This window comes from Schistocerca gregaria, chromosome 1 (genome assembly GCF_023897955.1).
Source record: "Schistocerca gregaria isolate iqSchGreg1 chromosome 1, iqSchGreg1.2, whole genome shotgun sequence".
NCBI lineage: Eukaryota > Metazoa > Arthropoda > Insecta > Orthoptera > Acrididae > Schistocerca > Schistocerca gregaria.
In genome coordinates, this window is record NC_064920.1 from 1065824449 (window position 1) to 1065850907 (window position 26459).

The following is a 26459-nucleotide window of genomic DNA, read 5'->3' on the forward strand; positions in this document are numbered from 1 at the left end:
CATGTCCTAAAAATGTGACTTGTTCCCTACCAAAACTAGAATTTTTTAGGCTGGCTGTAACTCCGTAATCTGCAAATCGTTGAAGCACCTGTTCAATGAGCCTGATATGTTCTAACCAAGTTAGTGTGCCTATTAACATGTCATCTACATAAACAGTGACTTTCCTAAGCAATTCTGGTCCTAAAACCTTGTCCAAAGCAGATATAAATACGCCTCCGCTAATGTTCAGTCCAAAAGGTAAACACGGAATTCGTAACTTCTGCAACCACAAACAAATGTTGTATATTTTCGATTTTCTTCATGGAGCTTTATTTGCTAGTAGGACACCTTCAGATCGAGTGCACTGAAATATTTTATATTGTAAAACTTTAGAAGCTGTTCATCAAGTCGTCTGATCTTATTCGTACTGGTTCTATAATCTTATTGCTACCTATGGCATCGAGAACTAACCTTACAGAACCGTCCGGTTTGCTTACTGGCAATATAGGACAACAATAGAGTGAAAATGAAAGTTGTATTATTCTCTATTTAATCATATGATTTATCTCTTCCCTTAGCGCCTCTCGTTTTGCCCATGGAATAGAATATGACATTACACAAAATGTTTTAATGTGGATGGACTTCAAATTTATATTCATATTCTTTGATTACATCTTGCATGTTACTGAAAACATTTGCATACTTAACCGGCCGGTGTGGCCGAGCGGTTGTAGGCGCTACAGTCTGGAACCGCGCGACCGCTACGGTCGCAGGTTCGAATCCTGCCTCGGGCATGGATGTGTGTGATGTCCTTAGGTTAGTTAGGTTTAAGTAGTTCTAAGTTCTAGGGGACTGATGACCTCAGAAGTTAAGTCCCATAGTGCTCAGAGCCATTTGTTTTACTGGTTTTGTGCGTCTTCAATATTTGTGTTTGCGCCTATGATTTTCTTTATCTGTTACTCTACTAGATCATTATGGTCGTTAAAAGAGTCTACCTGCTGCCTCAACTCCGTAATGTTATCGTTAACTTCAGAAAGTACTTCATGATTTACTTGTTTTTTCATATCAATCAATATTTCGTCGATTTCAGTGAGAAAATATTTGCTTAAGTCATAGAATCTCTGTGAGACCGTGTCTTGCAAATCTTTGAATACTTGTTTTTGTTCTCGTTTCGTTGTGTTTAGATCTTGTGTGACGCTGCTTTGTTGCTGTTGTACTATCTTCATACCTAGTTTCATATTACTGAAATTTGTATTGTACTATCTAATTTCATGTTAATGTTAGATAATAACTACCATAGCACTGCGTCAGTTGTACTATTGTGACTGCTGTCAGCTCACTTCCCAAGTTAATGTTTGTGTTGTGAGCAAGTGGTGTTTGTGTTCATATTGGAATCGCTCTCCAATGTTCTCATTCATGAGCGGTATGTCGCTCTGGGAGATGCGTGACGTTGTCTCGTCGATTGTAAACACTGTGTCGACAAGGTTGTTCTGCTGTGAAGCGTCGCTATCATTTGCCACTCCTGCGTCACTCATCTCTGACCCACTTAAATTTTGTGCACTAGGCATGCATGGTGACTGAACTTCAGTTGTTCGATCGTGCAGTTCTACACCACCTTGGCTGATTGCGTTTTTGCTGATGCTATCAAAAATGGATATATATTTTCCTGCCATGTTGTAGGAATATGCAAAAATAAAATTTTCATAAAAATGTTAAAATTTCATATGCTTATTATTACAATTGTTAATTATAATTTACGTGATGTCAAAGCCTGTTTTAAGCCTTTTATTATGCGTAAACCATTGTATTGCAATTCTTTATGTTTTACTGACAATGTGTCTCACACTGAAAAATTCCTGTGAATTTTTTACAATAAAATTCAAGGAAGGGAATAATGGGGAAAAGGTTTCTATCTACATGAAAAGGGCGGCGTAGCTATCTTACCTTTGCTGCGCCGAACAAAATAGCTTACTATGGAAAATTTTACGTAACCTGTGTTCAATTCTTATTCCTTTAGAAAATTTTCCCCTCAGTTTTTGCCTTTTTGCTTTACTTGGTCCCCGTTGTCATTCATGCAAACAGAAAATACCGACAATTAATTTTTATGACTAATAACAATATCATAGATATTTCTTACTGTAACAATAGTTAACAAACCCTACTCACAAACGGTGCCCTGACATCCTGGAACTCTGGTCGCCAATTGTGTTATAGAAAAAAAAATACAAATATGAATGGAAAGAAAAATTAATTTAAAGTGTATTACAACTGAATTTTTTGAAATGTTGTGTTTGTACGATTTTTGGCTGATCGGAATTACTCTCTTAGAGATGCAGGCAGCAGACATCAAGGACACCAGTGCATGTCAAAAATAAGAAAATCCCCCTTACTTGGTTCCACGCCAGTAAAAAATATTTAATACTGACATCAACGTAAAACGTAAACTCCGTCCTCAGACTCTGGCGGACCCAGCAGTACCGACATCTTGTCTTATTTTGCAACATATATGATACAAAAGACTCGTAGCCCGTCATACTCCGAGCCGCACATCTTAACAGAATTGCTACACCCGAGAGAATCAGAAAACAAAATCACGTAGTAAGAAAAATGAATGATGGTCTTTTTCAGTTGTGTGCACCTTACCGCGTACACATAATTAACGTCTTTGCCAACGCTTATAGTCAATTAATTGAAACCCTCAGCTGCCGATAGGTGTTGTTGACATACCTTGATGGGGACAGCTGAAAATGTGTGCCCCGACCGGGACTCGAACCCGGGACTCGAACCCGGGATCTCTTACTAACATGGCAGACGCTCTATCCATCTGAGTCACCGAGGTCACAGATGAATAGCACAACTGCAGGGATTTATCCCTTGCAAGCTTCCCGAGAGAACCACATTCTCAACTGTCCACAATCTACATACGTAATGTCTGCCATGCAAGCAGGAGATCCCGGGTTCGATTCCCGGTCGGGGCACACATTTTCAGCTGTCCCCATCAAGGTATGTCAACAACACATGTTGGCAGGTGAGGGTTTCAATTAATTATCATTTATTCTAGAGAAGCTGCACGGTCATCAATGGTATCTGTTCTTTCGAGAACAGTTACAATCTTCATATATAGTTAAGTGGCTATCCGGCCATTGACCTTCGTCTGCGCGAGTGCGCACAGGTTGTCCGAACTCTTACGGGAATCGTCAACTTAAGTGTGCGCGAGTAACGAGTGGATGGGCAAAGTATCTATTAGGAACATTACGTATTTAGATTGTGGACAGTTGGGAATGTGGGTCCCACGGGAGGCGTGCAAGGGATAAATCCCTGCAGGCGCGCTATTCATCTGTGACCCTGGTGCCTCAGATGGAGCGCCGACACGGTAGCTCAGCGTGTTCGGTCAGAGGGGTACTTGCCCTCTGTAATAAAAAAAAAAACTGAGTTAATGGATCAATGACGAACTTAAATGGTTGTCTTGCGACATCCGCTTCGAGCAGATGCAAGGAACGAAAACGAACAAAAATTAGATTGCAAGAAAAAAAACATGGGTAGAGCCTCTGCCATGCAAGCAGGAGAGCCCGTCTTCGAGTCCCAGTCGGGGCACACATTTTCAGCTGTCCCCATCAAGATATGTCAACAACACCTGTTGGCAGCTGAGGGTTTCAATTAATTGTCATTTATTCTAGGGAAGCTGCAGGGTCATCAATGGTATCTGTTCTTTCGAGAACAGTTACTATCTTCATATATAGATACAGCTGTGGACTACGTGAACATTACTAGGTATCATCTGCAACCTCTTATGCTTGTTGATTTCCAGCAGGATAACTGTTGGTGCCACAAGGCTAGAATCGTACTGCAGTGGAGTTGATGTCTAGGCCATCCAATTCGGATTATCTGAATCCAATGAAACCCAAGTGGAACGCTATCGGGCGCCAGCTCCGAGCCCACAAACCAACTAGCCGTAAATTACGGGAAGTCTGTGACACGTGCGTAGGCATCTGGTGCCACAAACCTCTGGAAACCTGTCAAGTACTCGTCGAAGCCATAGCAAACAGAATCACTGCTGAACTTCATTCCAGAATTGGACCAACACGCTTTTAGGTAGGTGATCATTACGTTTTAACTGATCAATGTATGTCTGCATTCAGTAACATTTTTCTGCTACTGAATATTTAAGACATCAGCATTTTTCTCAGACTTGCAGCCTAAATGACGCACCTAAATTTTGACGGCCCCGACATATGTGCGCGTTGTCTATCCCTAGAGAGGGGGCTGGCACTGGGTAAGTTGTCTGCAGCGCAATCCAGCCAGTAACTCAGAAGCAGCGTAGTGGTGAACTGCCAAAGCTGGCGTCTTGCTGGGTTGCAAAAAGCCCAAAAAAAAAATGGCTCAGAGCACTATGGGACTTAACATCTATGGTCATCAGTCCCCTAGAACTTAGAACCAGTTAAACCTAACTAACCTAAGGACATAACACAACACCCAGTCATCACCAGGCAGAAAAATCCCTGACCCCGCCGGGAATCGAACCCGGGCGTGGGGAGCAATATCGCTACCACACGACCTCGAGCTGCGGAACAAAAACCCCAACACAGCAACAGCTGTAGCGACGGGCGGTCGGAGTGTGACGGAATGTTGAGAGAAGCAGGCACCAGTAATAACGGTGTAGTCACCACAGTCCGCGAACAGATAACCACATGAATAACAGACACAGTTAAGAAACCTAGACTCCGGAGTTCATAAATGGTCATCTCACTATTACAGAAATTAATAATAAATATAATATTGTAGTAACAAGTAGAGATGACCTTGCATCCCGATAAATCATGAAAGTTTACGAAAATGTACGACGAGCAATTCTAAGTCGTAGCGGTACTGATCTTTAACTGGGGCCACCATGGGTTGCGGATGCACTAGAGCCTACCTCGGAGTCGGACGCAATGTACACAACTGACCATTAAAATTGCTACACCACGAAGATGACGTGCTACAGACCCGAAATTTAACCGACAGGAAGAAGATGCTGTGATATGCAAATGATTAGCTTTTCAGAGCATTCACACAAGGTTGGCGCCGGTGGCGACACCTACAACGTGCTAACATAAGTAACGTTTCTCATAAACAAACAGCACCTGACCGGCGTTTCCTGGTGAAACGTTGTGTGATTCCTCGTATAGGGAGGAGAAATGCGTACCATCACGTTTACGACTTTTATAACGGTCGGATTGTAGCCTATCGCGATTGCGGTTTATCGTATCGCGACATTGCCGCTCGCGTTGGTCGAAATCCAATGACTTTTAGCAGAACATGGAATCGGTAGGTTCAGGAGGGTAATAAGGAACCCTGTGCTGGATCCTAACGGCCTCGTATCACTAGCAGTCGAGATGACAGGCATCTTATCAGCATGGCTGTAATGGATCGTGCAGCCACGTCTCGATCCCTGAGTCAACAGAAGAGGACGTTTGCAAGACAACAACCATCTGAACAAGCAGTTCGACGACGTTTGCAGCAGCATGGACTATCAGCTAGGAGACCATGGCTGCGGTTACCCTTGACGCTAGATCACAGACAGGAGCGCCTGCGACGGTGTGCTCAACGACGAACCTGGGTGCACGGATGGCAGAACGTAATTTTTTCGGATGAATCCAGGTTCTGTTTACAGCATCATGATGGTGGCTTCCGTGTTTAGCGACATCGCGGTGAACGCACATCGGAAGCGTGTATTTGTCATCTCCATACTGGCGTATCACCGGCGTGATGGTATGGGGTGCCATTGGTTACACGTCTCGCTCACCTCTTGTTCGCATTGACGGCTCTCTAAACAGTGGAAGGTGCATTTCAGATGTGTTACGACCCATGGCTCTACCCTTCACTCGATCCCTGCGATACCCTACATTTCAGCACGATAATGCATGACCGCATGGTGCAGGTCCTGTACGGGCCTGTCTGGATACAGAAAATGTTCGACTGCTGCCCTGGCCAGCACATTCTCCAGATCTCTCACCAATTGAAAACGTCTGGTCAATGGTGGCCGAGCAACTAGCTCGTCACAATACGCCAGTCACTACTCTTGATGAACTGTGGTATCGTGTTGAGGCTGCATGGGCAGCTGTACCTGTACACGCCATCAAAGCTCTGTTTAACTCAATGGCCAGGCGTATCAAGGCCGTTATTACGGCCAGAGGTGGTTGTTCTGGGTACTGTTTTCTCAGGATCTATGCACCCAAATTGTGTGAAAATGTAATCACATGTCATTTCTAGTATAATATATTTGTCCAACGAATATCCGTTTATTATCTGTATTTCTTAGCAATTTTAATGGCCAGTAGTGTAGTTTTAACTCTAGGGGACTGATGACCTCAGATGTTAAGTCCTATAGTCCTTAGAGCCATTTGAACTAACGTAAGCACTAGATGCGATGCATAAAAGTGGTCTCTACAAAAATTTACATACAGGGTGGTTATATAAAATTTTCCCGTATTTAACTTGTTATAATACGGAAACTAATTACTGCACAAGTACCAAACTTGTCCAGAGTATGGGGTGCATGATTTCCATGCGTCACAGCGCCACCGTCCAGTTCCATCTATGGCCACAAGGTGTGGTGATCAGTCATCGTGATTCATAGTCTCACAAATCAGACCAGTCGCAGTGCACTTGCTGACGAGTAAAGACGAGTTTGGACAAAAGGAGCGGAGCGTTATTGGTGAAACGACGGTAATGCTTGTAACGGAACCTATTAAAGGCTTTACTTTACCGAAGTATGCGATACCCTCCAAATTCAACCAGTTTAACGAGTATTTATGATTATAGAAAAGTTATTGTGTATGTTAACAGTGACTGCATAACATGTCTCCATAAACAGTCAACCCATTAAATCATACTGAATAACTGACACACACAAAATTTAATATCACTTCATCACTGATACAGCAAATGTCATCATGTAAAAACACTAAGTTCATCTTAAATAATGAATATGAAGTACGAAAAATAGTGGCCAACTTAGGTATTTCGGATCTCATTAAATAAAAATCACCCAGTGAAACCTATTTGTTCACTAGGAGCGTTTTCACTCAGTATTCATGTAATCAATCCTATTTTAGACGAAAACCAATGTAATTCTTAATAATTCATGTTATTTACTTATGTATGCAAATTAGAGAAGTCAATTGACAAACTTCTAAAAAACGGCCTTTTTGTAACAAAGAATTATTCTGTCAAGTCAACAAATCTGTCTGTCATTTTAATAACATGTTAAATTATGGCACTCGATGTAAATTAATAACTTTTCTGCTCAAATTATGATAACAGATGTACATGTGACTTATAAGCTATATCTCTTTTTAGTAGTTCTTTGACAATGTTATAAATACAAGCAACAAGAAGGGCCGGGGGCGCAGTCGGAATGTCACTTTAGTAAAGCGTGTACTGTGTGTGTTATTGTTCGAGGTGGATAAACAATGCAGAGAACATGTAAAGGACGTACTACTTTGTCTTGTGTCATGGTCTTTGGTGGATTGTGGAATTAAGATGGCCACCAGAGTAATAAATATTTGAAGTTGACATATTTGTTGGTTTCGCTCGTTCTTTATCATCAAAAGCACATAAAAAACACGGGACCTAATTTTTTAACCCTAGACAACCAGATTTAAGGCCAGCATCAGCATCGAGACACAGCAGCGATCCAGCAAGCAGCAGCGATTACTACAATGCATTTTAATGGCGCCGCCCTAACATCAAGTGCTAACAAGCTCCGTAAATGGGAGTGAAATAGTGCGATTACAGCAATTAGCAATATCAACGACTAGGCGACGATTACGTGCTGCAGGTACACTTCGAGAATATTGGCGGGTGAAACGATTACGGAAGGGTCCTTTTTCTCCATCTGCTGTGCGGAACATGTTGAAGAAGTCTGAATCAATTGGAAAACTGGACGTCGCTCCGGGAGGAGGCCGACGAGCGGTTGCACCGGAGGAGGTCGATGGGATCGTGTTGTTGTGGCAGACAACGCTGGGCGCGATTCCCGATCGTCAGGCAGTGCGCGTGCTGTGTCACGACAGTTGAACATCCCGTGGATCACTGTACGGTAGGTGCTTCGAACCATTCTCTAATGGTATCCGTAAAAGGTTCATAAAGTACAGCAGCTTGCACCACAGGACATACGACGGCGTGTTGACTTGGACCATTCTATGGGCACACGAAGCTCATTTTTCTCTGACGGGTGAGGTGAACACGCAGAATTGCAGAGTGTGTGGGGATCTTCACCTCCAGTCAATGAGCATGACGTTCTTCTATACGGTGAACGTGTCACGGTACTGTGCGGCTTCACGGTTACGTTCATCATTGGCCTGGCGCTCAAGGAGCAAAGACGTCCAGTGTGTGGCTGGCCAGCGTTACTGCGATATGCTTCGCCAGCACGTCATACCCGCTCTGCAGGAGAGAGACGTATTCAACTCAAAAGTTTTCGTGCAAGATGGGGCTCCACCGCACATCGCTCCTGAAGTTCACTTGTTTCTCCGAAACACGTTTGAAAACGATCGAATTATCAGCCAATCGTTTCCAAACTCTTCGCCTGCACGATCATCTGATCTCACTCCCTGTGGTTTCTCGTTTTGGGGCTACCTGAAGGACAGTGTTCACCAAGGGAACATTCACACACATGCTGATCTGAAGCGCAGCATATCAAGAGAGGTAACCAGCATACCTACGAGCATGCTTCGTTCTGCTGTACAGAATGCAGTCATGGGCCTTCAGACTCTTCTGGACACTGAAGAGCACCATATTGAACCCCTTTTGTACCAGTAAGGTACCGGTAAGTAATGATATGATGTACCGTAGCAGCACATTCAAAGTCTTCCAACTGAACGGATTCTGCATTATTTCTCTTCGTCATGCCCTTGGTATTAATGATAAATAATTTGATCCTCGTGTGGTAATTACACTACTGGCCATTAAAATTGCTACACCAAGAATAAATGCAGATGATATACGGGTATTCATTGGACGAATATATTATACTACAACTGACATGTGATTCCATTTTCACGCAATTTGGGTGTATAGATCCTGAGAAATCAGTACCCAGAACAACCACCTCTGGCCGTAATAACGGCCTTGACACATCTACATCTACATCTACATACATACTCCGCAATCCACCACACGGTGCGTGGTGGGGGGTACCTCGTATCACAACAAGCATCTTCTCTCCCTGTTCCATTCCCAAACAGAACGAGGAAAAAATGACTACCTATATGCCTCTGTACGAGACCTAATCTCTCTTATCTTATCTTTGTGGTCTTTCCACGTATTGTTAGTTGGCGGCAGTAAAATTGTACTGCAGTCAGCCTCAAATTCTGGTTCTCTAAATTTCCTCAGTAGCGATTCACGAAAAGAACGCCTCCTCTCCTCTAGACACTCCCACCCGAGTTCCTGAAACATTTCCGTGACGCTCGCGTGATGATCAAACCTACCAGTAACAAATCTAGCAGCCCGCCTCTGAATTGCTTCTATGTCCTCCCTCAATATAACTTGATAGGAATCCCAAATGCTCGAGCAGTACTCAAGAATAGGTCGTATTAGTGTTTTATAAGCGGTCTCCTCTACAGATGAACCACATCTTCCCAAAATTCTACCAATGAACTGAAGACGACTATCCACCTTCCCCACAACTGCCATTACATGCTTGTCCCACTTCATATCGCTCTGTAATGTTACGCCCAATATTTAATCGATATGACTGTGTCAAGCGCTACACTACTAATGGAGTATTCAAACATTACGGGATTCTTTTTCCTATTCATCTGCATTAATTTACATTTATCTATATTTAGAGTTAGCTGCTATTCTTTACCTTGATACGCCTTGTCATTGACTCAAACAGAGCTTGGTTGGCGTGTACAGGTACAGCTGCCCATGCAGCTTCAACACGATACCACAGTTCATCAAGAGTAGAGACTGGCGCATTGTGACGAGCCAGTTGCTCGGCCACCATTGACCAGACGTTTTCAATTGGTGAGAGATCTGGAGAATGTGCTGGCCAGGGCAACAGTCGAACATTTTCTGTATCCAGAAAGGCGCGTTCAGGACTTGCAACATGCGATCGTGCATTATCCTGCTGAAATGTAGGGTTTCGCAGCGATCGAATGGAGGGTAGAGCCACGGGTCGTAACACATCTGAAATGTAACGTCCACTGTTCAAAGTGTCGTCAATGCGAACCGACGTGACCGAGCCGTGTAACCAATGGCAACCCACACCATCACGCCGAGTGATACGCCAGTATGGCGATGACGAATACATGCTTCCAATGTACGTTCACCGCAATGTCACTAAACACGGATGATCATCATGATGGTGTAAACAACACCTAGATTATTCCGAAAAAATGACGTTTTGCTATTCGTGCACCCAGGTTCGTTGTTGAGCACATCATTGCAGGCACTCCTGTCTCTGATGCAGCGTCAAGGATAACCGTAGCCATGGTCTCCGAGCTCATAGTCCATACAGCTACAAACGTCGTCGAACTGTTCGTGCAGATGGTTGTTGAATTGGAAACGTCCCCATCTGTTGACTCAGGGATCGAAAATTGGCTGCACGATCCGTTACAGCCATGCGGATAAGATGCCTGTCATCTCGAGTGCTAGTGATACGAGGCCGTTGGGATCCAGCACGGCGTTCCGTATTACCCTCCTGAACCCACCGATTCCATATTCTGCTAACAGTCATTGGATCTAGACCAACGTGAGCAGCAATGTCGCGGTACGAGAGACCGCAATCTGACCTTTATCAAAGTCGTAAACGTGATTTTACGCATTTCTCCTTACACGAGACATCACAACAACGTTTCACAATGCAACGCCGGTCAACTGCTGTTTGTGTATGAGAAATTGGTAGGAAACTTTCCTCAGGTCAGCACATTGTAGGTGTCGCCACCGGCGCCTGCCTTGTGTGAATGCTCTGAAAAGCTAATCATTTGCATGTCACAGCATCTTCTTCCTGTCGGTTAAATTTCGAGTCTGTAGCACGACATCTTCGTGGTGTAGCAATTTTAATGGCCAGTAATGTATGGTTGCTCGCAAAAGAGAAATTGTACTTTGAATACTGGTTCATACTTAGGGAAGTTGGATTATATAATGGAAAAGGTTTAGGGAACGCCCTCCGCTACAGAAGGGGCTTGGCGCGAGGAAAAAGGTGGTTTTGGCGGTCAATCTGGGCGTCAAGAGAGAGAGCACATTACGCAGTCAGTGGCCTTTTTCAATAATAATTCAAGTGATAAGAACATGTGTGTGAACTTTGAAATTGTCCTGATCATAAAACCGTTTTAGGGTCCTATCCTATACGTGCAAAGGACTGAGTACCCTGTTTCTGAATAACCATTGAATTGTTTCTAATTTGATTGTGCCAAAGTTTCAGTGTTAAAGTGTATAAATGTTGCTAGTTAAAAAAACCTGCTTCACAGGTAATGAAAATGGCATATAATTTGACTTAATACGGAATTTGATTCTCATTTGGCTATTACCTTGAACTATTTCTGAAGTTTTATTTGAGAACAACATGTGAATAATTTGCTCTATAGTATTGAAATATAAACAAATTCAAGTGGGGTTAGAAATCCATATTAGTGTAATGCAATTTGTCTCTGAAATAGTCACAGAATTGGCCAGTAGAGTAAATATGACAGTTTATGGGCCCCACTATACTTTCTTTCCTATTATGAGACAGTTACATTAAATCTTGCTTTTGTTAAAGAAATCTAAAGTATTTCCATAAATGAGAGATGGTAAAAAAGTGTTTGTATAGTATTATTTATCTGCATTTGTGGTGTGTGGGTGTTAGTTAAACCAGGACTCTTTCCAGAACCAATTTTAGTCTCGTGATGTCTTTCATGACCTTTTGGTGCTGAATTAATTAATGATCGAGGTGGTAGTTATTATCAATAGAAGCAAAATGCCAATGACCTTTCTGTGATTGCCAGTTTATACAAATGATAACTAATGCTATACACTAATTAGTTCGTCTGCTAGTTGTGTGTGTTCATTGCACTTTACAAAGAGAAAAAGAATGAAAGTCCTTTATGCAAAATTATAATTAAAATCTTTGAACTTAATGTTCCCACATTATTATGCCTAATTAGGCTGTCGACCGTTTATTATTTCATTCACGAAAAACTTTCACTACTTTCATTATTTCCTAAGTTAATATCTTTCAACTTTTTATTAATTGCCTTAGTCTCGAAATTCATGTTCAATGCCCTCTGTCCATTAGGTTAACGCACGGTCAAACATTTCAAACTCCTTCCAGAGGGTAACAACACTTATTGTATGTTAAGGTCACATTTGGCACAACCTACTTACATAGGTGTCATAATCTGCCTGGAAATGGACGTTGTGGGTGCATCGACAACAAACCGTCCAGGAACACAGTCTAGAGCTGCACCGTATCCACATCACAACAGATGTTAAAAGTGCCGTCCGTGGGATTTCAGGTGATCGGGATAATAGTGGTTGTCATGCAGGATATACGAGTTCATAATCGTACTTTGGCTTACGCCATGTTGGCGGGCCACTTGCCTGGTGCTTGTACTAGGGTTCGTCTCAATATCCTTTAGGACCGATCTCGAAACCTGGTATAAGAAGAGTCGGCCGCCTCCTTGCACATTCATCAGTCTGTAAGGACTCATCATCACACAAACGCCCAAAAAGGGCCTTAAATGTTGTGTGATGTGGTTGGTGTCAGTGTGGGTACTTGTTTTGGTATAGTCGTGCAGCCTCTCAACAATTTCCATCTCCTTGGCTTCACACAAACGTCATCTGCCTTGTTCCCGATGTGGATATCGGACCATTTTGCTGCTTACAGTAAGCTTCGTCAGTCACACAGCCTGCATCATACAAGGAACATAATGCAAATGGTCAGCGAAGCTGTCATTCGTCAGCGCCGTTTACTCTGGCAATGATGCATTTCGGGACACATGTTCATAGGACCTTGCTAGGTGGTAGGTGGTAGCCTTTAAATCGGCCGCGGTCCGGTAGTATACGTCGGACCCGCGTGTTGCCACTATCAGTGATTGCAGACCGAGCGCCGCCACACGGCAGGTCTAGAGAAACTTCCTAGCACTCGCCCCAGTTGTACAGCCGACTTTGCTAGCGATGGTTCACTGACTTCTACGCTCTCATTTGCCGAGACGATAGCTAGCAAAGCCTTCAGCTACGTTATTTGCTACGACCTAGCAAGGCGCCAGTATCCGTACTATTGTTATTGTGAGTCATGTACCATAAAGAGCGACGTTCTCCATTAATGGATTAAAGTTAAGTATTTCACCAGCTACGCCCGTTTTTCTCAGTTCTAATTCCCTTGTCATGTTCCAGACCTCACGCCAGCCTGCGTGAGCTGAGACGCGTGCATTTCGGCCTCCTTTAGGAACACGGTTGGCTCTCCTGCCAACCACAACAGCAACACCTCCTAGTTTTACGCCGATTAAGGTCATAGAAGCGTGCACTTTTCCAAATGCACTTCCCACCAAAAAATTATTCTGATCGTTTGAGTCGGAAGGTTTTGTTCATCCTGACTTCTGAGTTCTAGTGGTGATATTTCCATAGAATATTTCATCCCCTAACACGTTTTTTCTTTATTTCAAACACTAGAAGTAAAAGATCAGTTTTCACAGATTTTGCTTTAAAATATTTTCATAAAAAATCCATTCCCTATTTCGCTCCTTTTGGATTGAACTTGCAAAATCACTGAAAAATGTATTTTTTTTTCTACCCGTGGAGCCAATACAAATTTTCATAGCTGCACCTTTAAAAATCTTTCATAAGAAATATTTCCACATGGTTGTTCATGTTCGCAGCTCTGAATATATTTCATGTATTTCATAACGGCAAGTGTCGCCGCAGTGCCCAAGGAACATTGGCCCGTTCTTCATTACAACACAGGAATTACAATATCGCATTTACGCACCGACGTCTGTCAGCGACTTTCAATTAAGCTATCCAATCCTGTACGGGAATTACGTAATGTGTGTACGAGTACGGGGTGTGACACAGGAACGACAACATATACTCTAGGTCTGGTTGTGAGTCGTCCACAGATGTCCAGAGAGTTAAGGCGACCGCTCACGTACAGCAGGAAATACGAGGGTGAGTCAAATAAAAACTTTAAAATTTGTAATAACAAATCGAAATTTCGCGCCGTTATCCTGTAAGCTGGTAAGCGTGCTACAAACAGCGTGCAGAATGGCCTGTAGGTGGCAGCATAGTGCAGATGCACACATACCGTCGCAGTATCAGTATACAGATGGCTGCCCCCTTGTGACTTGCACCAGAGAAGAACAGCGTTCTGTTAATCGGTTTTTGCGTAGTGCAGGTATGAAAACTGTTGAAATTCGTCAGCGAATGAAGGTTCAGTACGGTTATGCATGTTTGTCACAGCAACAAGTCTATGAACGGAGTAGGAAGTTCGCAAATGGTGTGACTTCAGTGGAAGATGCTCCTCGTCCAGGTCAGGCACAACGAGTTGTGACTCAATAGAACATTGTAGCAGTCGAAGCCATAGTGAAGGAAAACCGCCGAGTGACACAGAATGACATTTCAGCATGTTTACAGATTTGTCATTGGTCAGCACACCACATTGTGCATGATGTGCTCCAGTTTCACAAACTGTCTGCAAGATGGATGCCACGGCAGCTGACTCCTGAAATGAAAGAACGACGCGTTGATGCTTGTGAAGAACTCCTTCGGCGCTTTCAACGAGAAGGTTATGGCTTCCTTGTAAGAATCGTTACTGGGGACGAAACCTGGGTTACTGTCCGCAGCTCGTGGTCATGCTGTAGCGTTCTCACATCCCGCGCCCGGGTTCCCGGGTTCGATTCCCGGCTGGGTCAGGGATTTTCTCTGCCTCATGATGGCTGGGTGTTGTGTGATGTCCTTGGGTTAGTTACGTTTAAGTAGTTCTAACTTCTAGGGGGCTGATGACCATTGATGTTAAGTCCCATAGTGCTCAGAGCCATATGAACCTGGGTTACTTCCCCAGCCTGGCACAGATTTTCACTGTCGTCGTTTCCTTATACAGCTGATGGTTATCCGTATTCACAACTACGGATATATTTCATTGGCTGAAACAAGCTTTTTTCTGTTTCTAACCGAGAAGTCCTGCATAAATTTTCATAGATTAAGCTTTAAAAATGTTTTCGTAACGAAACATTTTCATAAAACTTTTCAGCCCCTATTTTATCGCCTTAGGGGTTGAATTTCTAATAACACTGAAACATGTATCTTTTTTATTTCTAACTGGGAAGTCAAATGACACTTTTCAAAGGGGTAGCATTAAAAATTCTTTAGTAGTTCTATAACAATGATTTATTTCTAAAAAATAAATGCTTTATTTTACCCCCTTAGAGGCTGAATTTCCAAAAATGCTGAAATACACATTTTTTATTTCTGACCTAGAAACCAAAAACCAATTTTCTTAGTTCTAGCTTCAAAATTACCTTATTAGCGAAATATTTTCAAACAACATTTAACCACCTATTTTACCCCCTTAGGGGCAGCATTTGTACACACCCCTTACTAAAAGACGCCTACAGTATAAGCAGTATAAAATCGACCCCCTTAAAATTTGATGTTCGTATTATTAGCGGTTTGGGCTGATCGATGATGAGTCGATCAGTCAGGAAATTTCTCTACTTTTCCACCTATCGGGCGGTGGAGAATGTGTAAATGGAAGCAATTATAACGATGCTAGGTACCAGCAGTTTCACATAAGTCATCTGCTGTTGACGCAATTAACAGTGTACCATAGATATCACATCCGTTAAAGGTAAAGAATAGATACCGTCAATATTATAAGTTCTTTTGCACTACTTTTCGTACAGCATTCGTAGATAATGGGCTCGGACACAGCCACGCAAGCACGCGCCCGTCCTCAACGTTCCCCGTGCTTTTACTGCAGCCTACTTCATCTCCTCACACATATCACTTACACCTGTCTGGTCTCTTCGGCAATTACGCCCTCCTCCAAGAGAGGAGGAAATAGGTGAGTATCAGCTTGGTGAATCTCTGCCTGGAGTAGCTTTCGCGTGCCAAACGTGTTCCATAGCAAATCACTGAGGCAATAAGTGTCACTCTAGAACTAAAACGCTGCTTTTTACCAGACTGCCAACGTTTTTCTTACTTCACGATTTACTGCTTATAGCATACTTCCGGATGCACGCAACATTACCCAGCTTCCAACGTCCTTTCGATGCCCCTGCTTTTTATCTTGGTTTGCGCATCCTCGGTAATTAGTGGCTGTTGCTTTCATAGCCCTTCAGGCTGGAGGGAGAAAAACGGCTCTGTTGGCAGAGGAGAAAGCGACTGCTGCATCTGACGGTCGATCTAGTTAGCGGAAGTATAAATTACTCGCGAAAGAAAGTAAACTGAGTACTGTAAATATATAATGTTAAGCTTCTCAAAGATGTGCTCCTTGTTGAGGATCACAACAGAACTGCTGCTAACGGGTACCCGCGTCGAAGAGAAGAAATATTACTCCGTGACGTGAATAAAGATTACATTTGCATCTATCTACATCTCTCCTGCTAGGCCACAGCGTAGTGTGGCGAGGGCACTTTCTGTTCAGCTGCCACTACCCTCCTATTCTGTTCCAGTCGCGAATGGGACGCGGGAAGATCGATCGATGTTACGACTGTCAGGTCGCCAATGTGCTACACGAAGAACAAGAACCTCCTGATCTGCATTTCAGATGAGGAACATTTATTTAACGTCAAGCGTACACCATTAGCCCATAAAATGCAAAACTACGAGAGATTTCAGCATTATCATCATCAATTCTACATGTCTTTTAAGGCGTGCGCCACTCTGTACGACAACCTCAGTTTCAAATGCCACTGAAGGCTCCACATTACTCAGCAAGCATTATGGACATCTAGATTTCTACTAACGGCTGAAACCACACCTGTGATGTATCCAAGCGTGAGACGCCAGACATTTTCCAAGAAGAGCTTACTTTTAAACTGGAAGCAACTTCTCTGCGAAGAGCACTGACTTCTCAGTGAAAAAGAATAACAATAGACAAAAATTACGATAAGATTTTTCTATACCTACGTGTCATCACTACCTGTTTAGTGTCCCCTCTGACGTCGAATCTCAGAGAAAATTATCAATTAAAAGCTAAGCATTGCTTAAGGGGGGGGGGGGGGTAGGACGTCAGACGGACCGACATTTTAATTTCCACTGTCTATACTTTACAAATATACTCATAAAACTTTAACAGCATAACCAGGAAGGATTCAGGATTCATACTCATAGCAGCGGAAGCTCAAAAACGTAAGAAAACACATTTTTTTACATTTGAAATTTCATCATTTTTTCACTTACTACTAGCTGCATTTGTTGCTATAGGGACACTTTTCTTCCTAATTAAGAGAGATTCTTCGATGACTATTGTACAGCATACAAACCATACTTACAGGTGTATGAAACTCTAGAAGTAATTTAATTTATGAAAAATAAATGAACTGTTACATTTTAAACTTCATGTTTAGAAAGAACTCAAGTTTTATCTCAATTTTTCCACAGTTTTTTAATAGATTTGGAAAATTCTAGAGTTTCATACACCTGTAACTACTGTTTGTATGCTATGAAAAATTCATCGAAGAATCTCTCCTACTTAGGAAGAAATACAGCTATTAATAAGTGAAAAAATGATGAAACTTCACATGTAAAAAAAAAGGGTATTTTGCTACGTTTTTGAACTTCCACTGCGATGAGTGTGAGTCCCTAACCTTCCTGGTCATTGTGACAAAGTTTTATGAATTTATTTGTAAAAGTATAGACAGTAGAAATCAAAATGTCCTGTGGTGACTATCCTGCTCCAAGTCGGCCCGTTTGACGTCCTACCCCCCTTAATGAATTCTATGTTTTTTTTCTGACTTCCAAAGCATATTCTCGTGATTTATCTCTCTTCTGACTTGTTTGATGTGACCAGAGCCACGAATTCCTCTCCTGCTCCAACCTCTTCGTCTCAGAGTAGCAGCTGCGCAGGATAGCCGCGTGGTCTAAGGCATCCTGTCACGGTCCGCGCCGCTCCCAGCGTCGGAGGTTCGAGTCCTCCCTCGGGCATGGGTGTGTGTGTGTGTGTTGTCCTTAGCGTAAGTCAGTTCACGTTAGAGTAAGTAGTGTGTAAGCTTAGGGACCGATAACCTCATCAGTTTAGTCCCATAAGACCTTATCACAAATTTCCAATTTCAGAGTAGCACTTCCACCCAGCACCCTCAATTATTCCGAAAATACCTCTGAATCTTCGTCTTCTCCTACAGTTTTTACCCCCTACGTCTCCCTCTACTACCATGGGATTTACCACTTGACGTCTTAACATATGTCCTTTCACCCTGCCCATATCTCTTAGTGCTTTCCACTGTTCACCTCCTCGACAATTCTGCGAGAAACATCCTCATTTCTGATTTTACCAGTTCAACCAATTGTCAATACCCTTCTATAGCACTACATCTCAAATGCCTCGATTCTTTCCTTTTCCGGATTTCGCACAACCAGTGATCTACTCCACATAATATTTTGCTACATAAGTACATTCTCATAAATGTCTTCCTTAAATTAACGCCAATGTTTGATACTAGTAGACTTCTAATTGCTCAGGAATGCCCTCTCGCCTGTGCTAGTCTGCTTTTTATATCCTTGGTTCGACCGACATGTGTTATGTGCTCTCAACGCAGAAGAGTCCCTTCATTTCTTCTCCAGTTACGAGCTAACGTTTATCTCTAATCTCACTTCTGCTATTCGTCATTACTTTTGTGTTTCTTCGATTTTCAGTCCATGGTATGTGCTCGTTAGACAGTGAATTCCAGGTTCTGCAGGTTCTAACGTCACTTCATCTACCTGTCTTAATATCTTTTAGGTATGATCAGACTCTAGTATTAATCATCTACCCTGAAGTGTTTAAATTTGGGCAAAGTGAAGAAGCTGTAGCTAAATTAATTTCTGCTTAGCTTTTTGATGTTGCAGAAGTTTTGAGCGACGTTTCCCAGGCTGCTGCTTCTTGTGCCGTCGTCCTCTGCATTGAAACGCCAAATACATTATAAACCCTCCATGTTCAGGCTGGAGTTGCTGTTCTGGTTTTTGTTTACACGTATTTGACACAGGTTTCTGCGAAGAGATACAAAGCAGGCTAGGAAAAAATGGCTAAAAGAGGAATGTGATGAAACTGAAGAACTGGACAGGAAGGGAAGATACGACCTACTATACAACAGAGTAAAGACTATGACATGGGAACAAAACAGAGCAGGAAGTGCCACTATGGAAATTTTGAGCAAAGACGAAGAGGTAGTGTACAAAGATCGTGACGATGTCCTCCAGAGATGGGAAGAATATCTAAAAGAGCTATATGACACAAATAGCAAACCAGAAACTCTGGAACTTGAATCACAGAACACTGTAAGTGATGACGAGAAAGGACCAATCTTCATAATGGAAGAAGTAAAATCTGCCATAGCTGCAATGAATAATGGTAGAGCGGTAGGTATAGATACGATACCGGGAGAAATATTAAAATGCTTGAACCAAGATGGAATAAGAGAAATACTGAGATTATGTAATAAAATATATGACAGTGGTGAATGGCCTGAGGACTTTCTGACAACAGTAATGATTCCATAATCGAAAAAACAAGGAACCAAGAAATGCAGTGAGCACAGGACAATCAGCCTCATTTCACATGCAGTCAAAGAGATGTTAAGAATATATTTGAAGACAGTAAGTGTTCTCGAAAGAACAGAATGCTATTGATGACCGTGCAGCTTTTCCCTGGAATAAATGATGACTAACAATTCTACATATGTAATGTACCTTATAGACAGTTGGGAATGTGAGTCTCACGGGAAGCGTGCATGGGATAAGTTCCTGCAGTCTCGCTATTCATCTGTGACCTCGGTGGCTCAGATGGATAGAGCGTCTGCCATGTGAGCAGGAGATCCCGGGTTCGAGTCCCGGTCGGGGCACACATTTTCAGCTGTCCACATCGAGATATATCAACACCACCTCTCGGCAGCTGAGGGTTTCAGTTAGTCATCATTGATGGTAAGAATAATTAATAAAAGACTTGAAAAAGTAATGGAGGAGAATCTTGGCGAGGAGCAGTTTGGCTTTAGACGGAATAAGGGCACCAGAGATGGAATAGGGCTCCTGCGAATCTTGGGAGAAAGGTTTATTGAAAAGGGAAGAGACCTATATATGTGCTTCATCGATCTAGAACAGGAATTTTACAATGTGGTTTGGGACAAACTGGCGACTGTAATGAAGGAAAAGAGAGTGGACTGGAAAACCAGAAGACTTGTAAACTCATTATATCTTAATCAAAAAGTTTCAGTTAAAGTGAGAGGAGAAAGTAGAAACTGGATCGGACTAGGAAAAGGAGTAAGACAAGGATGTTGTCTATCACCTACTCTTTTCAACCTCTAGTTGGAAAATGTGAGTGACCAATGCTCGTTAGATGACAAAGGCGTAGAAACTGGAGGAAGAAGAGTAGGGTGTTTGAGGTTTGCTGATGACATGGTCCTTCTAGCCACAGGGGCAAAAGAATTACAAGATTTGCTGGACACCACTGAAACTAACGGAAAAAATATGGAACGAAAATTAACAGAAATAAAACGAAAGTATTGGCACTAGGAGGAAATAAGGAAATAAAAATTATGCTGAATGGATAAATACTAGAACAGGTGCAAAATTTTAAGTGTCTTGGAAGCAGGATAGACACCGGTTGGAAGTGCACCACAGAAATTAAAACAAGGATATCAATGGCAAAAGAGGCGTTTTATAAGAAAAGAAGAATTTTCTGCAGCAGACTGAACAGAGAACTCAGGAAGAGATTCACAAAATGTCTTGTCTACATGGCGCTGAAACATGGACTATGGGGAAGAAAGACAGAGAACGGCTGGAGGCTTTTGAGCGCTGGTTATGGCGGAGGATGGAAAGATCACGTTGGATGGACAGAGTAAAAAATGAAGAGGTATTGAGAAGAGTGGGAGAGAAAAGACAGTTACTAGATGTAATAAAGAGAAGAAAAAGAAACTGGACTGGGCATATATTAAGAAAGAATGACGGACTGATCAAAACAGTTTTAGAAGGTTATGTATAAGGGAAAAGGAAGCGAAGTAGGAAGAGTTCCAGATACTGGATGACATGACGGACGGTAAAACATACAGCAGCCTTAAGAGGGAAGCAATGGAGAGCAGAAAATGGTGAGGCAAAGGACCTGCTAATATAGCAGATAACTGATGATGAAACCTTCCCGTCTAATATTGGATGAACGTTTGCTTGCTGACTGAACGCTGCGTCTCTTAAAATCTTTTAACTGCTGCTCTGTCAAGACTACCTGCTGATTATTACGACGAAACATAAAATGTGTTGTCGCCGTGGCCCTCAGTCGTTACCTGAAATTATTAAGACTGATTCTTACCTTTAATTATTTATACTGGATCGCCATCTGACTGCTACAGCAAACTGTGGAATGAATATACTTACTTCTCTTTAACATAATTATAAGCTGCTGGTGGAGTTTCATAATACTTTGTGACTGGAATTCTTTAAGTTGAAGTTAATTTAGATTTGATAAAAGCTGAAGCTCAGTTTAGACTTTTCTTTTAAGATAACAATAAATTCCGTAAAGCATTTACGTGAATGATTTTGGGATACAAAATTCTTAATGCATTTAATCTGGTAGAAGTTAACTATATTCTGAGAACGATCTTGACAAACAATTACAAGGGTATAGTTCTTTACAAAAATTCTTAAAAAGTAGCGTTGCGCTACATACCTAATTTTCCATCAAAATTACATAACTATATTCTGAGAACGATCTTGACAAACAATTACAAGGGGCATAGTTCTTTACAAAAATTCTTAAAAACTAGCATTGCGCTACATATAGCGAGTGGCTGGCGAGCACACCGCTTCTTTCAAAGTGTTAATTCATACCTCGCTTACAGCGACCTCCTCTCATGTCTCGCTAGCTACGACTGCCTCGTCTCACATCTTACTCGCAACTGCTCGCTTCCAACGCTCAATGCTACAAAAGTGCGGTCTCGCCGCCAACAATGGTTTTTGGTGCAGACAATCCCTGCTACCATTACAGATGTATTACTGCGCGCTGTTTCCCGCTCTTTCTCAAAATGTATCTATGCGCGGTTTCCCGCTCTTTCTCAATAATACACAATGCAATTTAATTAACAAAACAATTTAAATAAGAAACAGTTCAGATAATTACATGCTAAAACAGTTTAAATACGCCTATTACATAATTACATATGCCGCTACTCGGCTTTCTTAAAATTTTACTGCGTTGTTGAGTCATATGGACTCAACATAAGTATAAAATTTGATTATAGAAAATAGTTTGAACAAAGTGTATACACAAATGCTGTCATACGAAATGATTTGTCTATCTCTAATAAAGAGAATATGTAAATAGAAAGGGTTTTAGTAGGAATTGTACATCAAGTAAAATTTGGTTCCCTTAAATTTAACAACAAGAATAAGAGTAAATGTGAAAATCAATATACAGATCATATGAAGCAATTGAAAGTTTACATTATGAAACATTTAATTCAAATTGGCATCTCTTAGTACCACAATTAAGGAAGGTACAAAAGGAATTGGATAGCATGGTCAAAGCACTGGCAACTGTCTGTGAATGCACTCAAAAGTCTGTTCCTTTCCCTCACATAGCACAACACCAGGTTTCGCCATGTGGTTCCATCATCGCCTTGCTCCATAGTTTTAGTGTACCCAAACACTAAGTACGTCGTCGAATAGCCTGAGTTGCCACAGCCACATCAGGATTAAGTTCCATCTCCAATGGTCCATTAAGGTTGGTGGTGTGCATCTTGGTATGCAAACACCTATTGTCGTACATCATACTGTGGTGTGTATCTAGGTATGCAGGCACCAATTGACATACATCGGGCTGTGGTGTGCATCTAGGTATGCAAACACCTCGTCGAGAACATCATTGGTTGAAGTCACGTGTTTCACAATTCACTGATTCTGTGCTCAATAACCATGGGGATGCACAGGAATTAAGGTACGGGTAAAATTGTTTTGGCAATGGGTTCACGGACATTGTTGGTACCATAATTTGACTACCAAATAATTTTCCCTATGACAAAATATGTTCTGTCGTAATTTGTAACAATATGTAGTTTTAATTTAAGAATTCTTCCAGAAAATTATTCCCATATATAAAAGACATAAAAGTTCCTACTTATTCAGTATTTGATAGTATACAGATTTGTTATAGACAAGTACATTATTACTTATTCTGTATTTACATATCTTAGTTTCTTACATCATTAATTATAAATTTTGTTGACAATGCATTTCTTGACTTACTGTCCTAAAATTTTATCTTCCATTCAGGGATGTAGTCGTCAGTTATGAGTCGTCAAATGTCAGGTCATAATATACAATAAAATTACTGTCATAAAATTATTTAAAGTATTCTTTTGCAGCTGAAAATTAAGGTAAACATTATTCTGGTTAGACATTGTAATGTGTGGTCCCCATCCATAGTGTTGCAATGTGTCACATGCTAGCAAAATTATTTCTTAACATTATACATTTCTTATATACTAACATAACATACACATTCTTCTTCTGCATCTGTGTCAACTCTCTGCATAACCTGTTATAAACATTCAGCATTAATTAACGTCAGCGCACGGCATGACTTATTATAAAACATTCAGTATTAATTATCGTCAGTGGACGGCATGACTTCAATAAACATCTTCTGGTACTTCTCGTCCGCTCCTGGCATGACCTATAAAACACTTTATCATAATATTAACTGCTGCAAAATCACGTCAGCTCCCGGCATGACCTATAAAATTTCTGTAATGACAATTAGCGTCAGCTATCTGCGTGACCTAAAGATTCACATCCTTATTCTAACTAAAACTACGTTTCATTTTGATGACGTGTGACAACAATGCTGCATTCTGGAATAAAGAGTACATGTTAATGTTACCACTAAAATAATTGATTAATGAACGATCTATATTATCAGTTTAGCTATTGCAAAAATCGACATTTTCTTAAGTAATTATGTCACGTTATAAAAAAAATTTCTTTCATTTATGAGCTCTCAGTGCACAAATTCATACGTCGTGTCGTTGTCTGCATGTTCTCTTTAAGTTAGGAAATGTTTCTCGTTTTTTTATTTGTCTTGGCTGGCGTAGCATCATTAAGTACTGCTGTGTTCTTTAAGGTACGGTGAAATATTAGCGGCCCGCTGCGTGTCGCGGCTTTGTTTGTTACTGAAGCGCGCTGAAACTACCATTGTTGCATACTTACGTGTCACGCCGTCCTTTCGTCAGCTGAAATGCAAAAATTTAAGTCAAGAAATGTTTCACGTTGGATACATGATGATTCCCTAATGATTTCTTCTTACGTAGCGTTTCCACATGCACTACATTAGCGTGTGGAATATTACGAACTCTGTAAGGGCCTGCATACAGAAGTTCGAATTTACGGCATCTGTGCTTACCTTTGTTGGAATGAAAATGAGTGCGAATCAGTACTTTGTCGCCAATCTCGTACTTCTGTAGTCGACTTACCTGCTTCTGTTGTTTCTTCCGCCGATCTGCAGCTCTTTTAGTGTTTGCTAATGCTGTGTCTATTATTTCACAATGTCAAAGCCTACGCGTCTTAGGAAAAGTAATTAGTTCGGTAATTTTGTTCGGTGGGTCTTTATTTGTCAGTATTACGGTTGGTGATAGCATCGTAGATTCATTGGGTATTGCATTTATCACTTCTTGAAACTGTAAAATATATTTATCCCATGTTGTATGTCTTTTATGACAATAAATTCTGCATAACTTCCCGATCTCTTTCATTATTCTTTCTGATGGGTTGGAAGAACTGTGATATCTTGATATGTAAATAGGTGTTATGTTCTTACTTTCTAACATTTTCTTCCATACGTCTGACCTAAACTGCGGACCGTTATCCGAAATAACCTTCTGTACACGTCCTACTACTGATAGAAAATCTCTTACAAACGCTCTTGATACTGTTCTTGCTGTTGCTTTCCTTAGTGGAGAAAATGTTACAAATTTGGATGTTAGTTCTACAGCTACAAAAATATAACTATAACCATTATTTGTTCTGGGGATTGGACCGAAAAGATCCACTGCTGCCATGTGTCTTAACTTAACCGGTATGATGGGATACAATGGTGGAATGTGTGACACTGTTGATGATTTAGCTTTTTGACATATCTTGCATGATGCTATTACTTTTCTTATGTGTTTTTCCATGTTATTAAAGTGGCAATTTTGTCGCAGAATCAGAAAGCATTTCCTCGCTCCGTAGTGTCCATAACTTAGATGTGTATACCATATCAGTTTATTTACGATCCCTTCCGGAATGCATAAAAGCCAATTATTACCGTCTCGGTATGATCGAATAAAGAGTATATTTTGATGTACAGTGTAATGAAGTCTGACTTTAGCGTTACTTCTGTCTTTCCAAAGCGTTACAATCTCTTTCAGTGTTTCATCTTTCTGCTGTTCTCTCTCTATATCCTGTAATGCTGCTGATATAAAGTTTTCGAAAGCTACTTGTTTAATATACATAATACTATGGTTGTTGTAGCAAAAGGTATTTTCTTTCTCCATGCGTTTATTGTGAATGGACCTCGACAATGCGTCGGCAACAGTATTCTGCGTGCCTGGAATGTGTATAATGGTAAAATCAAACTCTTGTAAGTATAATTTCCAGCGGCTTAATCTATCGTGCGTAAGTTTTGCTGACAATAAAAACTGGATTGCTCGGTGATCGGTATATATTGTTGTATGTCGGCCATATAGAAAATGACGGAATCGCTTAAAAGCGTAAATTACACATAGTGTCTCTAATTCTGTTACAGAATAATTGCGCTCTGCTGGAGAAAGTATCCTGCTTGCAAAAGCAATGTGTTTCACGACTGTCTTATCTTCTTCCTTTATTTCTTGGAAAATATGTACTCCTAGTGCTGTGGTTGAACTATCTGTTGCAACGGAAAAGTTTTGTGTTGGGTCAGGGTGTGATAACAAAGGTGCTTTTAATAACGCTTCTTTCAAGTTCTCGAATTCAGCTTCAACGTCTTCATTCCATGACCAAAGTGTGTTTTTACTTGTAAGCTGGTATAGCAAGGGCGTGTCTAATGCTTTGTAGTGGATAAATTTTCTAAAATAATTGATAAGACCTAAAAAGCTCCGAAGTTCCTTTTTGTTTGTTGGCACGTCGATGTCTTTCAGTGCTTGCAATTTGTCAGGGTCTGGTGCGATACCTGTTTGTGAGATAATGTGCCCTAGAAATTTTATTGACGCTTTACCAAATTCAGATTTACGCAAGTTTATAGTTATACCATTCTGCTCGAATGTATTCAGTAATTGTTGAAGAGTATGATTGTGTTGTTCCCAGTTTTCTGCTGCAATTAA

The 26459-nt window shown here is 41.3% G+C and overlaps 1 non-coding gene across 1 annotated transcript; it reads left to right on the plus strand.

Moving 5' to 3' along the window:
• Positions 1-19905: 19905 nt before the first annotated feature.
• On the plus strand, positions 19906-19979 carry Trnat-ugu (transfer RNA threonine (anticodon UGU)). Its single transcript has one exon. It is a non-coding gene; the product is annotated as a tRNA-Thr (tRNA).
• Positions 19980-26459: the final 6480 nt, after the last annotated feature.